We start from the raw sequence: 14,181 nt of genomic DNA, 5'->3' as shown, positions 1-14,181 counted from the left end.
TAATAAGGAAAACATTTAGTTGAGGCCAGCTTAAGTTTTAGAGGTTTAGTCCATTATTGTCTTGGCAGGAAGCGTGTCAGCACTCAGGCAGACCAGGTGCTAGAGAAAGACCCACGAGTTCTACATCTGGATCAACAGGCAGCATATAGTTACACTGGACCTGGTTTGAGCATCTAAAATCTCAAGCCCATCCCTTGTGACACACTTCTACCAACAAGACCACATCTCCTAACAGTGCCAATAGGGGCCATTTTCATTCAAACCACCACACTGTATATTCTTACATTTGGTTATAATACTTAGTATACTTTAAAATCCAAGAGACTTTATAGGATAGTTATTAACCTACATTGTATAATTATTTCTTTTATTATTCTTAGGTAGTGTGAGGTACTGCAGGGTTTGTCTGCATTAAATTTCTGACAAAGATCTAGTGGCTTACCTTGCTTTCGTCCTTAGTGACATTAGCATGTTCTAGGCACTTTCCTATTGAGTTGTGCCATGTTAGACTAAGCATGTCAAATGAGCAATTCCTTTCTCATTTCAATTTCTTTCACCACAACTATGCATTTACTTTAAATTTCACATTGATTACAAAAGCATTATGGTTCCCCCTTTCCCTCATGAGTAGTTGGGGTGTAAATAGAGTAAGTAGCCCTTCCAGGGTAAAAAATGCACAAGCCAAATCTTCTAGTTTGTCCCTAAGGTTCAGGCTTTCTTTCCTGTACCTAGGGAATGTCTTTTACCATTTTACTTGCATGTCCTTGAGAGAATTTATCTTCTGGTCACATAGCTCCTATATTCCATTTTCCTTAAACACAACACAATAAGTGAATAGAAAGTTGTGTTTTTAATCTGTAGGGATTCATATCTCTATAATAACCTGAGTTTTGAAAAACCAGTTTTGTCTGCAGAAATTTTTTCTTACTGTTCCTTTTAATTTAAATCACTGTGGAGCCTGCTTAAAAAATAAAATCTGCTTGCATACAAAATTAATGCCATTATGGAAAAACTACAGAGTGGATTCATCTGTGTAATCATTAAAATAATACCCTAATGCTGAGTGTAGAGGCCTAGCTGGCATTTTAGTCTTCTGGGCTTATAATAATTTGAAATGTTGAATTCCTCTGATGATTGTTGATTTCTGCTACAGACATTTCAAGGCTGTACCCATCAGACCATACACAGAAAAGGAGCATGAAGACATCCCATTTCCTTTTGTGTCTTCAAAAGTTGATGACTGACTCTCTGTGGCTCAGCTAGCATGAAGTACCCTAGAAATGCTTCTGCATAGTATGTTTTCTTTAGAGGACCTTAAAAGTATCCTCAACCCTACATAATTATGCTTGCTGCTATGACCCATTTGTAAAACCACTCTAGTTTTATTTTTTAGATGTGATTTTTTCTTCTTAAGAATCTGAGTTATCAGTAAACATTTTTTAACATTTCTACTTAGTAATTTTAATGTGGAAAAGATAAAACATGGTGGCATAGAAGATTGAAAGGGCAGCTGAAAGAGAACTTCAGACTGTATAATCTAAAAATACCACAATCAGTAAAAAAGGAAAACAGAATTGCCATGGGGAGCCCTTGTTTATCAACTGTGGAAATATAGTTTGAAACTCCACTCTCTTTTTCTGTCACCTCTTTGAAATCCAATCTGTTTTCTTCTCACTGACTTTCCCCTTTATTACTGGGGGGCGCATGGGAATGGCATTTCTCAACCCTTAGCAGCTGGAACGAGAAGAGATTTTGCTTTAGAATCTTGGCTGTGGGATGGTCAGGTGAGGTCCAGGTGGTCATTTCAGCTCAGAAGCTGCAGCAGTTTTGTTTGAGCTGTAAAGAAGCAACCTGAGAAGCAGATTAATAACAAAAAGCTGAACCTCACAGTGCCCTGGATGCAAGTACTAGACTCATCTTTGTCACCATCATTATCTGCATTGAAAACTGCCTAAACTTTGCAAAACACAGGTTGAAATACTTACAAAGATGAATCTAATATCCCCCTTGTACAGGGGTTGCTAATGCAAATTAGATATTTAATCCTAGGCTGCAAATGTACTGTGTTATCCATTCCTGAAACAGCTGACCAATTTTCTTTCCTAAATAGTTGTTAATGTTTTCAAATTGAGAGATTGCACATAACAATACTTGGCTTCTCTTGAAGAATTGAAAGATCTTATATAATTTGATTCTTATCTGTATTCTGTAGTACTTGATCATTCATTTAGTCCTAAACAGACATTTATGGACTGATTATTAGATACTCTTGTACACTGTGGGCATCCTGAAGAAAACAGCAAAAACTTAGCTGCATCTAGGGATCTTGTGTTCTAATGAGAAGCATCGCCATTCACACATGTAGCATGTAAGGTGGTGATTTATGCCTAAGTCAAGCGATGAGCAGTTAATTTACTCTTGCCATTTACTTCTCATGACAACATCCTCCAGATCAGCATGGTTCTTTTGTGCTCTGTCTGTCTCATAGTTGTATGTTACCTGCTGCAGTACTGTATACAATTAAATCTGAGAGCACAATTCAGGAGGATAATCAGGCACTGCACCTAAGGAGAACAACACATTCACCAAGATGAATTAGTGTCACTAGTATTCATTAATTGTCCAATAGGAGGAAAACAATCCTAAGCCCATTAGAAGACAGAGAAATTGCTAACAATTGTAGTATAGGGATGCATCTCATGAAGGAGAGTGGAGTAAGACTCTGAATGAGGACTTGGTCTTAGGGAAGAAGAAGTTATGTGCATGCTGCTCAGTTAGGAAAATATTATCAGGAGAAGCTGCAGAGGTAGGAAGTCTGTATGGAAATTAGTGTAGCAGTATGACTACAGATAGGGTTTTATCATCAGATATATCTATTCCTGAATTTTTGCTTTGCTTCTCCATGACCTTAGTTCATTACTTAATGTCTCCCTTTCCTAGTTTTCTTGTTTGGAAACAGAGAGTGTATGACTTCTTCCCTTACTATGCTGTTTTCATTCTAGTATTGGCAAAACAAGCTTTTCTAAGTTGGACTTTCCTAATACGACCGTTTTGTTATCTCGAAAGCTTCCATGGTATGGAGCTGAAGCACACAATGTGGGTAACTGTGGGTAACTGCTCAGTACTGTCTGGCTCTCAGATGAGGCAACATGAGGACTGGCCTCTTATAACAATGCCCAGAATCACCTGGACTGGTATTTGTTTGGAGGTTTATTATTTGTCTCCTGAGATATCAGCTGGAGCTGTGGGCCATGCCATTTGTGTGTGGTGTCTACATGGCTCAGATTTGCTTATAAGTATGGCAGCATCAGGGAGATTCAATTTCTCACATAGTAGTTTAGAACACTGTTTTAGTTAGGTCTTCTATTGTTGTGATGGAGTATTATGACCAAAGTAACTTGGGAAATAAAGGGTTTATTGGAGTATGCACCCAGAGTTATAGTCCTTTGAGGAAAGCCAAGGCAGGAACTCAAATTGGACAGGAACCCACGTGCAAAAATTCAAGCAAAGGACATAGAGGACTATTACTGAATGGCTACCTCCTCATATTTGCTCACCCTGCTTTCTTATAGATCCAGGACCGCCAGCCCAGGTGGTACTACCATTTCTATCAATGACTAGACTCTTCCGTATCAATCACTAATCAAGAAAACATTCTACAGGCTTTCCTATAACCTGATCTGATGGGGACATGTTCTCAACTGTGGTTCCCTCCTCTCGGATGACTCTAGCCTGTATCACAGTTGACACAAAATTAGCCAGGACATCGAAAGTAAGTGCTCTAGTTAATGATATGAAAACTATATGATGCTGTTTCTGATGTCAGACTTTATTATTGCTGTGCACAGGCTTTTTTTTTCATAAATGAGTTACTAATGATTGTCTAGGCTCAACAGAGGCATGCATACCTGCTAGCTCTTGAAGGAAGGAATACAAAAAAATATTTTGGTCTTGTTTTAAAATTAACAGTCTGTTCTCTGCTCACAAATTATTTACATCTAGTTCACACAGAATATATATATATATATATATATATATATATATGTATATAGTGTGTGTGTATATATATATGTATATATATATATATATACATATACATATATACTCTTTAATGGGCACACTATTCCATTAATAGTATCATGCTTATATTTGAGATCCAGAATCTTACAAGCCAGCTGAGATCCAGGTGCAGACAAGGTCACTCAGATTGGTTTCTTGGGCATATCCCCTCTCACTCTGAAGACCTGTTTTTGAAGAAAATCAAGAAATTTATTCTTCATCCATATCCCCCAACCCATAGGCAATATAAGGTTAGAGCATGATTGTAATAGCCATTCATATTGCAGAATAGAAAATAACATGAAAACCCAGTAGTCAATGGCCTGTAACAAGTCTGAAATCCAACTGGTCAGTCTTATCAATTCTTCAGCTATGGCTCAGTGCTGTTCTCTGTGAGTTGTTTTCTTGGCATTTGACATCATACTTTGGGCTTTTAATTTTGTCTTTGAAGAAATTCTTTTCCAAATACAGAATAGCTTGTATCTACAACAGGACAACCTCAGATCCATTCTTAAATGGTCAAAGCTGGATTTCACAGGCTCTGTAACTTTACTGCTAAGCAAGTATACTTATGAAAATCACTATTGGATTTTAATCAATCAAGCTATATCCATTCTCTCAGACAAGACTAAACCCATAGATATCTTTAAGATAAACCATTTCTGTGTTGAGGCTTTGTGGAATAAAGGTTTTCATACACTCATTATTTAACACAGGGACTTCATGAGACATGCCTTTATAATTTTTTGTAAAGACAGTTATCTTTTGAAAAAGTCTTGGGGGTACCACTTCAAGAGGATCTGAGGGTTTAGAGAACAGTGGCTCTTGTTTTCAGCCTCAGGCCGTGTTTCATGATGGTGATCTATATTATTATTATTTTCTTGAAACTGTTCTTTACTTTGATAATCTTCCATCTAATGAGGCTAAAAAAAAGAAAGTGTTTAAATTTCAAATATAGAAGATCTTAGCTCTTTTATGCTTCTTAATTTTGGTTAAGATTAGACAGTTTATTCTTAAACTTACATCATCTCTTTTTATAAAACTCACCAACTAGTGAGAACAATCAGGTGCCACTTTCATGTTTTTTTTGTCTCAAATCTCTTTTGCTAAAAAAATTTTAGTTTTGTAGTTGTATCCCATATTTTTCTTGATACTTAAGGTGATCAAGTAGCAATCATTTCTTGTAGTATATAACAAAGGCTTCTTTTATTCTGCTTCATTTTTCTGTATGATGTATGCATGTGTGTGTGCAAGTATATGTGCAGGTTTGCTCATCCATATATACACACATGGGGAGCACAGATTGTTGAGTTTTTCCTCCATTGTTCCTTATTTTTGACAGACAGGCAGTCTCACTACACCTGGAGACTATCATTTTACATAGCATACTTGGCCAGTGAGCCCTTGTGATACACATGTCTCTGCAAACCAGTCATGTATAATACCTGGCTTTTATGTGGTTATTGCAGATCTGAATTAAGGTTTTCATGCTATCATAGAAACCATTTTACCCAGTGAACTATATCTCCAGCTTCTTATTCTGCTTTAAATAACACTCACCATATTATCCTTTGAGTCCTTGCTCATCTGAAGTCCATAGGTTTCTGCTAACCCCTCCTATTTCCAAGGGTTTTCCAATTGTTGCACACACTCCAGTTCCAAAGCAATGCTTCATGTTTCTACACTTTCTTTACAGAAAAGGGTTTTACTTCCAACATTGGTTCAAGTTAGTACTGCTAAGTTAGACATCATTCTAAGAATTAGCAGTAAAACAATAATGCTCATGGACTTTGTGAGTCAAGAGTTTAAAAAAAATACTGAGCCCATAATGACTTATTTCTGTTTCACAGTGCCTGAAGGTTTGGCTAATTTGCTGGGTATATCTTAAGAGCTGGGGTCAGAGTGAGATCACCTCTACTAAGTATTTCTACTTAATGTTTACGGTCATATGGAATCTCAAGTTAGAGCTCACATATGGGCCATTTACTATTCATTTCTCTATGACACTAGAGCCTGTAGACACTGTAGCAGATGGTCTCATATTGGTGGACTACTTAATTGTGATTCCAGCTTTCCCAAGAGGTTACATGATCTATTTGCTCTATTATTAATGATTTTATCGATCTCATTCACTACTGTCCTCTTTATCTTCTTCCCTTTTTGCAAGATGGGCTGAATGCTCTTCCTGACTCATTCTAAGAATTTGAACAGTGTTGCTTTTGTTAGTTATGTGAGCTGTGAGTCATTTGGCTCATTTTCTAGGGGAAGTAACACATAGTGTCTTTCAATGGGAGTAGTGCCATAGAATTTGAAGCTCCCCTTTAAGACTACCACAGTTGTTATTAACATTACAAGAGATTAAGTATATAAAACCATAATTTTAGTGCTTAACATAGTACTCATTCTGGTATTCTCATTTAAATAGATGACATTCAGATATCCTAAAAAGGAGATATGATATCTAAATTTGAGTGGCGTGTTAAAGCTAAATTGTAGAGGAACTTGATGCTGGTTAAATTTTTAATATTTTATTTAGTCAACAGGAAGAGCCACTGGAAAGTCAAAAGCTTAGGTCATGATATTATTAGATTATTAGATAATTATTAACTATTATATTTACTATGTATTTTTAGATAATATACTTGCATAGAATGTGTCATATATGTTATTAGGAGGAAACTGGAACCTAGAGTTCTTTGAATCAAGACAGATTGGATTTTAGCAGCAGTTAGAGTTGAATAAGGATACAGTTGGAAATAGATAAGACACAATAGATGTGAAAGACATTTGAAGGGAGGAAATAGTAGAATTTGGTAAGGAATATGAAACAGGATAAAGAGACCTTGAAGAAGCCATAGATTAAATAAACAAAAACTACTCTAACCCTTGCTCTAGATTCACTGTGTATTTTTTGACATTATAATTATAACTTTTCTCCATTTCTTTTCTTCTATTGAAATCTTCTCATATTCCCTTCCCTTCCCCAATTAAAATTAATGGCCTCTTTTTACATATGTTTTTATTGCATATGCATATGTATATGTATATATTCATAAATATAACCTATTCACAGTATGTAATATTATTTGTATATACGTTTTCTGAGCTGACAATTTGGCACTGGTGAATCGATTGGCATGCTCTTCCCTTGAGGAAGATCATCAATGCAAACAAAGAGAGTTTTTGTTTTCTAAAACCAACCTTTTAGAAACATAATCTATAGGCTAAACTCTTATTCTATTAAAAATGATTGTGTTGCCATGATTGGTGGCTCATACTTTTAATCCCGGCACTCAGAAGGCAGAGGTAGGGTGGATCCTGAGTTTAAAGACTGTCTTGTATATAGGGTAAATTTCAGGATAGCCAGGGCTACACAGAGAAACCCTGCCTCAAAAACATCAAAATCCAAACTAACCAATCAACTAACCCACCAACCAACTAACCATCAACCAACAAACCAACCATCAACCAACAAACCAACCAAAAAACAACAAAAACAAAGTAAAACAAATTAACAAATCTATCAATTGTGTAGGGGTTGTGTGTGTGTGTGTGTGTGTGTGTGTGTGTTATCATCAATCAACAAAATAATAAAAGTAAGAAGGTAAATGTATCAGAAATAGATTAGATAATACTCCCTTGCTGTGTATCTCTCTGTCTCTCTGTCTCTGTCTCTTTCTGTCTCTGTCTCTCTCTCTCCCTCTGTGTGTCTGTCTGTCTATCTGTCCCTTTCCATTTGTTTTGGCCTTGAACCTGTCATACATCTGAATTTGTCCTTGAACTCTCTGTACTGTACTCCTGAGTGCTGTACAAGCAAGCACAATCCGACCTGCTAGTTTTGTCTCTTTCTGAGGACAGGCTCCCTGGCATCTTTGGTTTATATGCTCCAAGTTTGTGTGTTTTGCATATCGCTGTGTCATTAAGGGATACTTATCAATTCTAAAACTCATGGTAATTATATTACTTGCCTTTGCCTGCACCAGATAACCAACTGCAGATGCTGCTCATAGAGTACCCTATGGCAAATAGGAACATTGATATCTTCTTCTATAAAAAAGGCATTTTCTAGCAAAAAGGTGTTGGGCCACCAATATATTATACTTGCTCAAAACATGAAGTTTACTTTTTTGTTTAGACTGACAACAACAGTAGTTATATACAACATGTTTGTACACAGGTGTACATCTATAAATGGATATGCATATTCAAATAATGCATGTTTCTGATGCTCACTATTCTACTGACAGGATTCTGTATACTTCAAATATGGGATTGCCATCCTGTGTAGTTTTCTGGTGAAAGCAAAATTGGATTTCATGTTGTGTGTAACCTAAGCATATATTGTAGTTGACTCAAAATACTAGGAGCTCTGTTGTCCTGAGCTGGTTTGATTGCATTTCAAATGTAATGATGTCCCACAGAGAAAGAAAAAGAAATAGTAAAAAAGGAGTTGAACTAAAACCTATTTAGGAACCTAAGGCAATGCTTCCTGCCTACTCCAGGAGAGTTGATCCTCTGTTTCCTTGGTACTAAGGAAGCAGAGGATCAAGAATACTTTGTTTGCCCATGTCTTATAGGCATTGTTCTGCTGTCTGTCACTTTATCTTACTGCCTATGCTGTTTCTCTAGAAGATATTTTTACTGACCTTTGTAGGATCAGCAGTTCCTATTTTACTTACAAAATGGCATGTGTGCAGTAGAATTCTACTAGATGTTTAAATAATGGATTTCTAGAGAGATGTCACAATGTCAAGGGTTTCCTAAACCTTTTTATTAGGTTAACATATGGGACCTGAAAACTCACAAGGAATAATTTTTATAAATGTTGAAATTTAAAGAGTAAATGATGAAAGACAGGTGTGTCACCTATGGGGAGCTCTGCAAGGAAATGTCAACCAAAAGCGTGGGGAAACAGAGTTGAGATGCAGGAGAAGAAAAGAATCAATTCCTGACTGTAGGTTCTGGAGAAAATGGTATAAGGCAAAGGTAATGAGGTGGATCATAGCATGTAGAAAGCCAATAATCATTATTTTCTTTAATAGGAAAGCAAAGTCAAAGTATTGCTGGTCAGCCAGTGAGATCTGGGAGGTAATTGGGTGAGCTTGGACTGACTAGGCAACATGAAATCACATGCATGTGTGTCTTGGAACTATGACATATAGACCACTTCTAGATGAGAGAGATTACTGATTTAGGTTTGGGTAACACAGTCATGTCTGTAGCAGAATGATCAGTTTGTATAGGTAGGTAATGAGTTTGAACCCTTAAGACATATAAAGATCGTACTGATGAACTTGTAAACATTTCATTAGTGGAGTTGAAGGAGAGCTAGTAGCTTCTATTAAGGAATAAATCCACAGTGAAAAAATAGATGCGATGCTTACACATGCACATAGAACTACTTGGAGACTCCATCTTTCACACTAGTGAAAGTCGTTGTCACCAAGAAAACAAAAACAAATATCAGCAATGAGGGATACGATTCACAAATGGAGGAAATGGACTCTGGACATCAGTCTGGCGGTTCCTCACACAGCTAAAAATAGCAGTATCATAGGACCAATTCCTCCTGGGTGTGTACCTGGAAGGTTCCAGGTCTTATCACAGAAATGTGTGCATATTCATGGATACCAATACACTAGTCACCATACATAGGAAATGGAACAAGCCTGGATGTTTACCAATGTATGAATGGATAAAGAATATACATAATGGAGTTGTACTTAAATATAAAAAATGAGATCTTCACATTTGCATGATAATGCATAAAATTGAAAGTTAGTAGGGTAAGCATCTTAGGCCAGGCCGAGAAAGACAGTCACTATGTTTTCTCTCATATAAATATTTTATAGTGTGTGTGTATGTTTATGTATATGTGTGTGTATGTGTTTGTATGTGTGTGTATTATAAAACTAGAAAGGGAACCATGACAAAGGGAGAAAAGCCTTGCATGCATTTCTGTGATAAGACCTGGAATCTTTCAGGTACATACCCAGGAACTGTATAGCTGGGTCATATGGTGGTGCTATTTTTAGCTTTGTGAAGAACCACCATGCTGATGAAAGATAAGGATGGAAGATAGAGAAGATTAAAAAAAAATGCATGTGTGCCAGGCAGTGGTGGTGCACACCTTTAATCCCAGTACTTGGGAGGCAGAGGTGGGTGGATTTCTGAATTCGAGGCCAGCCTGGTCTACAGAGTGAGTTCCAGGGCAGCCAGGGCTATACAAAGAAACCCTGTCTTGAAAAACAACCCCCCCAAATGCATGTGGCATAAGGGTGAAATGAGAAATACTGTGTGGAGGAAAGGTGTGAGCAAGAGGAGCTAAGGGGAATATGAAGGAGAGAGGGCTAAGGGACTGTGTAAGAAGAAAGTACTTATAAAATGCCAAAATGAAATCAATTATCTTGTATGCTAACTTAAAAAGACAAATTTTTTTGCAAAATTTCCATTAAATCTTGGGAGAAGAAATATGAAGTAGACCAGAGATTTGCTTAAAGAATGAGCACCGTTGAAAAATCAGGTATATTTACATGGCAGGCAGAGCAGTAGGCTGGAGGATTGTGTTAATAACAGAGGAGGAAGACCATACCAGCCAAATGTAGTTAATAGAGAGATTTTAGACTCTCCAGCCCCAAGGTTTCCAGTGGATCGTAGTGTAATGGAGTGTGCCTCAGCAAATCTCTATTCCCTGGTGACTGGCTTGGGCTGATGGTGGATTCAGTGATAGATGTTAATGGGTTTTGTTATACAATCCACTATTTATCAAATGCCCTGAGGTTTAAGAATCTATATATTAAGTAGAAGCCAAGGGACAGCCAAGTAAAAAGGCACACTGACCCTCTGCACAGAGACGTTGGGTGGTACGCAGCATTCACTGTTGCAGCAGAGTCATACTTGATAATGTGTGTGTGTTGGGCTGTCTGGTGCTCAGCCGGATACATTTCTATCTCTGTGGAGAGATGGGAGAGGGCTCTGGTTGCATCTCTCTTTCTTCAGTTTCCCTGGAAAGTTATTTCGAATAACTGCACATTGTTGCCTCTTAAATCAGGTCCTGGCAAGCTGAAACTAAACTAGTGTTTATATAATCTAATGGTATAAAAGCCCTCCCCTTTGCTACTTAGTTCCATTGTGATTGACTTACTATTATTTTTGAGTTATTCTTTTTGCTAGCTATTTAAGGCATTTACTATGAAGGGCTGTTTTGACCCAGCCTTTATGATCTGAGGGAGATAGTGTTGTACTTTACTGAGGAAGGATGGAGTGAGAAACGAGATTGGGCATTTATTCATTTATTTAGGAACCAGATCATGAAGGATTTATACGTTTTCTAAGGAACTTTGACTTTATCCTTTAGTTGAGGGAGACGTTAAAAGGTCTGAACTTGGGTAGGCTTCATAACATACTGGAAGCTTTCTCTAGAGGTATGAGGAGAATCAAAGTTTTATCACTATTTCCCAAAGAGTCTCACTCATTTTGTTTTGTTGTTGTTATTATTTGTTGACTATGGTCTGTTTTCTTGTTTGGTTAGGAAAAACCTGCTCAATTTTTCAAAGATTTAAGTTGCTACATACAGATAAAGAGTAAGTCATTTAGATCTTTGCTGGTACAAATAAGAGCCAGAACCTTGTTTCTTGGAATAGTCGTCTCTGGACAATGTTCTGGTTTACTTTCTATTGCTATGGTAAAAGCCTGACCAAATCCAACTTGAGGAGGAAAGTGTTTCTTTGGCTAATAGGCTACAGTATAACATTAAGGGAAGCCATGGGAAATCAAGACAGCCACTTGAAATAGAAACCAGAGAGGAATACTGCCTACTGACTTACTCTGAATCTCACATTCACTATCGTTCTTATACATCTTAGGTACCAGCTGCCCAGGGATGGTACCACGTACAGTCGATTGGGCTCTGCCACATCACTCAGCCACCAGTAATACACCCAACAGATAATCCCACAGAAAAATCTGATAGAGGTCATTTTTTTTCAACAGTGCTTCTCTCCTCTCAGGTGTGTCAAGTTGACAACCACAATTAGCTGTCATAATGACTGTGACTATGTTACAAAGAGTGAGAAAAGCAATCATAATTTAAGGTTGTTGTCACTCAGGCCTATATGATTCTTAGAGGAATAGTGCTAAAATTCAGAAATAACACAATATATAGTTGAGATACATTAATGTTTCTGGGAATTGGACGTACAGCTATGAAATTGAAATACTATCATCTGAATTATTCTGGAAGGCCATTGTACTCTAATGGATCATGCTCAATATTCAGAGTGGAAGGAGGAGATATCAAAAGTACTAATAGTACTATTTGTACTTAGCCACTGCCACCTACTAATGTTCGACTTCCTTATCAAACCAGATGGTGGAAGAAACCTCATGAGGTCTGTTCTATGCTGCTGTTCCTTGATTAGCCTTAATTTGGGGAGGAATGGTGAATGTAGGAAACTAAACACTCTCTGTATATAATTATAACATGGCACTGAAAATTGTTTTACTATGTCTCTTAAGACCATTTTTATTTATCTCAAAGACATGTATCGCTGCTATTAAAGGGCTATTTTTTTTTAAAAAAATAACTGTCATAATTAAGTAGATCAAAGAGAAACAATAGTCTGTGCAAATACCTGAGAAGTTCACATAGATGTAGGATTGAGAACGTTTCTGATTGTTTATTATCTACTGTCTTCGGTGGGTAGCACACAGCCTTCTTTAATAAGAGGCTTATTAGCCTACTGCGGATAATCATGTTGCTACACACTGGAAGGTACTAGGCAGAATTTCAAAAGAGATAAAGCCATCTGGCCTGATAGAGAGTCAAGAAACATTGGTAGGGGGCAGTGACTGAGGACAGACAGTACTCTTAGTACTTTTATCGTCTCCCCCTTCCCCTGAGTGTTCAGCTTGATCCATCTGAATAAAAAGGTGCAATGCACAGCTGCATAAAGGCAGGGGAAATCAGTAGGAAGGCAGATAGCCAAGCAGAAAAGGAGCATCCACAAGAGGATGGATAAGAGGATGAATAATAGTTCTGATAGTATTGGGTCTCAGGGGTGGGAGGAAATGGGTGAGTAGAAGGTACTTAAAGAGATTTCCTTGTGAGAGGTGGGGTTTTGAGGGAAGAGAAGAAACTTGGGTTTTCTTTAGGGTAGTATGATCCATAGATTAAGTGATTTGTTGCAAATATTTGAAAGCAACTCAAGTGAAATTAAGCAGATGAGAAATTCAATGGTAGAACTGGGAGAAGTTCACACAAATGAAGAATTAAACTATCAAGCCTTAGGAAGGATTCCGTTGAGGATCCAGAGAGCAGACACCAATTAAAGCCTTCTTAGGCCCAACATCTGAGGTTCTTAGCATGCAATCTTTTCATGTAGATACTTGGTTTTTATTAGCACCCAGTAGAGCAGACATACCTCAGGAGAGATAGTTTCTTGGCCAAAAAATGACAGAACATTATTAAGGAAGGGAAAAACGTGTCTTATAGAACAATGTATTTTAATGCATACAGGTATAGTTTATTTATCACTTATTAGCTGTAAGGTGTCATTCTAAGTATCTTTTTGTTTAATACTTAATTTGCCAGTTTGGGACATCAACCATTATTAATCCATGAGACGGTTAATCTTATTAACTTTATTAGTTTCATAAACACCTAAGAAAGAGGTAATAAGCAATGCACAACGATTGTGGGTCTAGAGTTACAGATCCAAATAGATCATGTGTGTTTTGACATATCAATTAGATTAATGCTTTAAGAGGTTCATAATATGATAGGTAAGGGGAAAGTGGGCAACAGGGCTCATTTGGAGGAAATATGTAATGGGAGCATGTTCCTGGGGGCCATGGGCTGTTCAGGTATCTTGTATTCTCCTTTGCTCCTTTCTAAAACCAAAGGAAGGAAACACTGCTATACACATTCCAACCACCGTGGCATTCTACCTAAATGTATGGGGTCAAGCAACTGTGGACTAAGTCATCTGAAGCTATGAGCCTGAATAAATAACCCATCCTCTAAGTTCATCTCTCTCGAATCTTGTCATAGCAATGATGAGAAAAGTAATGGCTCTACCTGGATTTCAAATGGTAGGAAGATGAGAGGAAGAATACCTGTCT

At 37.3% G+C, this 14,181-nt stretch overlaps 1 protein-coding gene across 4 annotated transcripts in view; it reads left to right on the top strand.

Moving 5' to 3' along the window:
* The window catches only part of Trhde (thyrotropin releasing hormone degrading enzyme), a 392,302-nt gene that overhangs the window by 15,313 nt on the left and 362,808 nt on the right, over positions 1 to 14,181 (top strand). The gene's annotated exons all lie outside the window — the stretch shown is intronic.

The sequence above is a fragment of the Mastomys coucha genome, unplaced genomic scaffold, assembly GCF_008632895.1.
Source record: "Mastomys coucha isolate ucsf_1 unplaced genomic scaffold, UCSF_Mcou_1 pScaffold4, whole genome shotgun sequence".
NCBI lineage: Eukaryota > Metazoa > Chordata > Mammalia > Rodentia > Muridae > Mastomys > Mastomys coucha.
The sequence above is the reverse complement of the archived record's forward strand: the minus strand, read 5'-3'. Positions and strand labels throughout refer to the sequence as shown.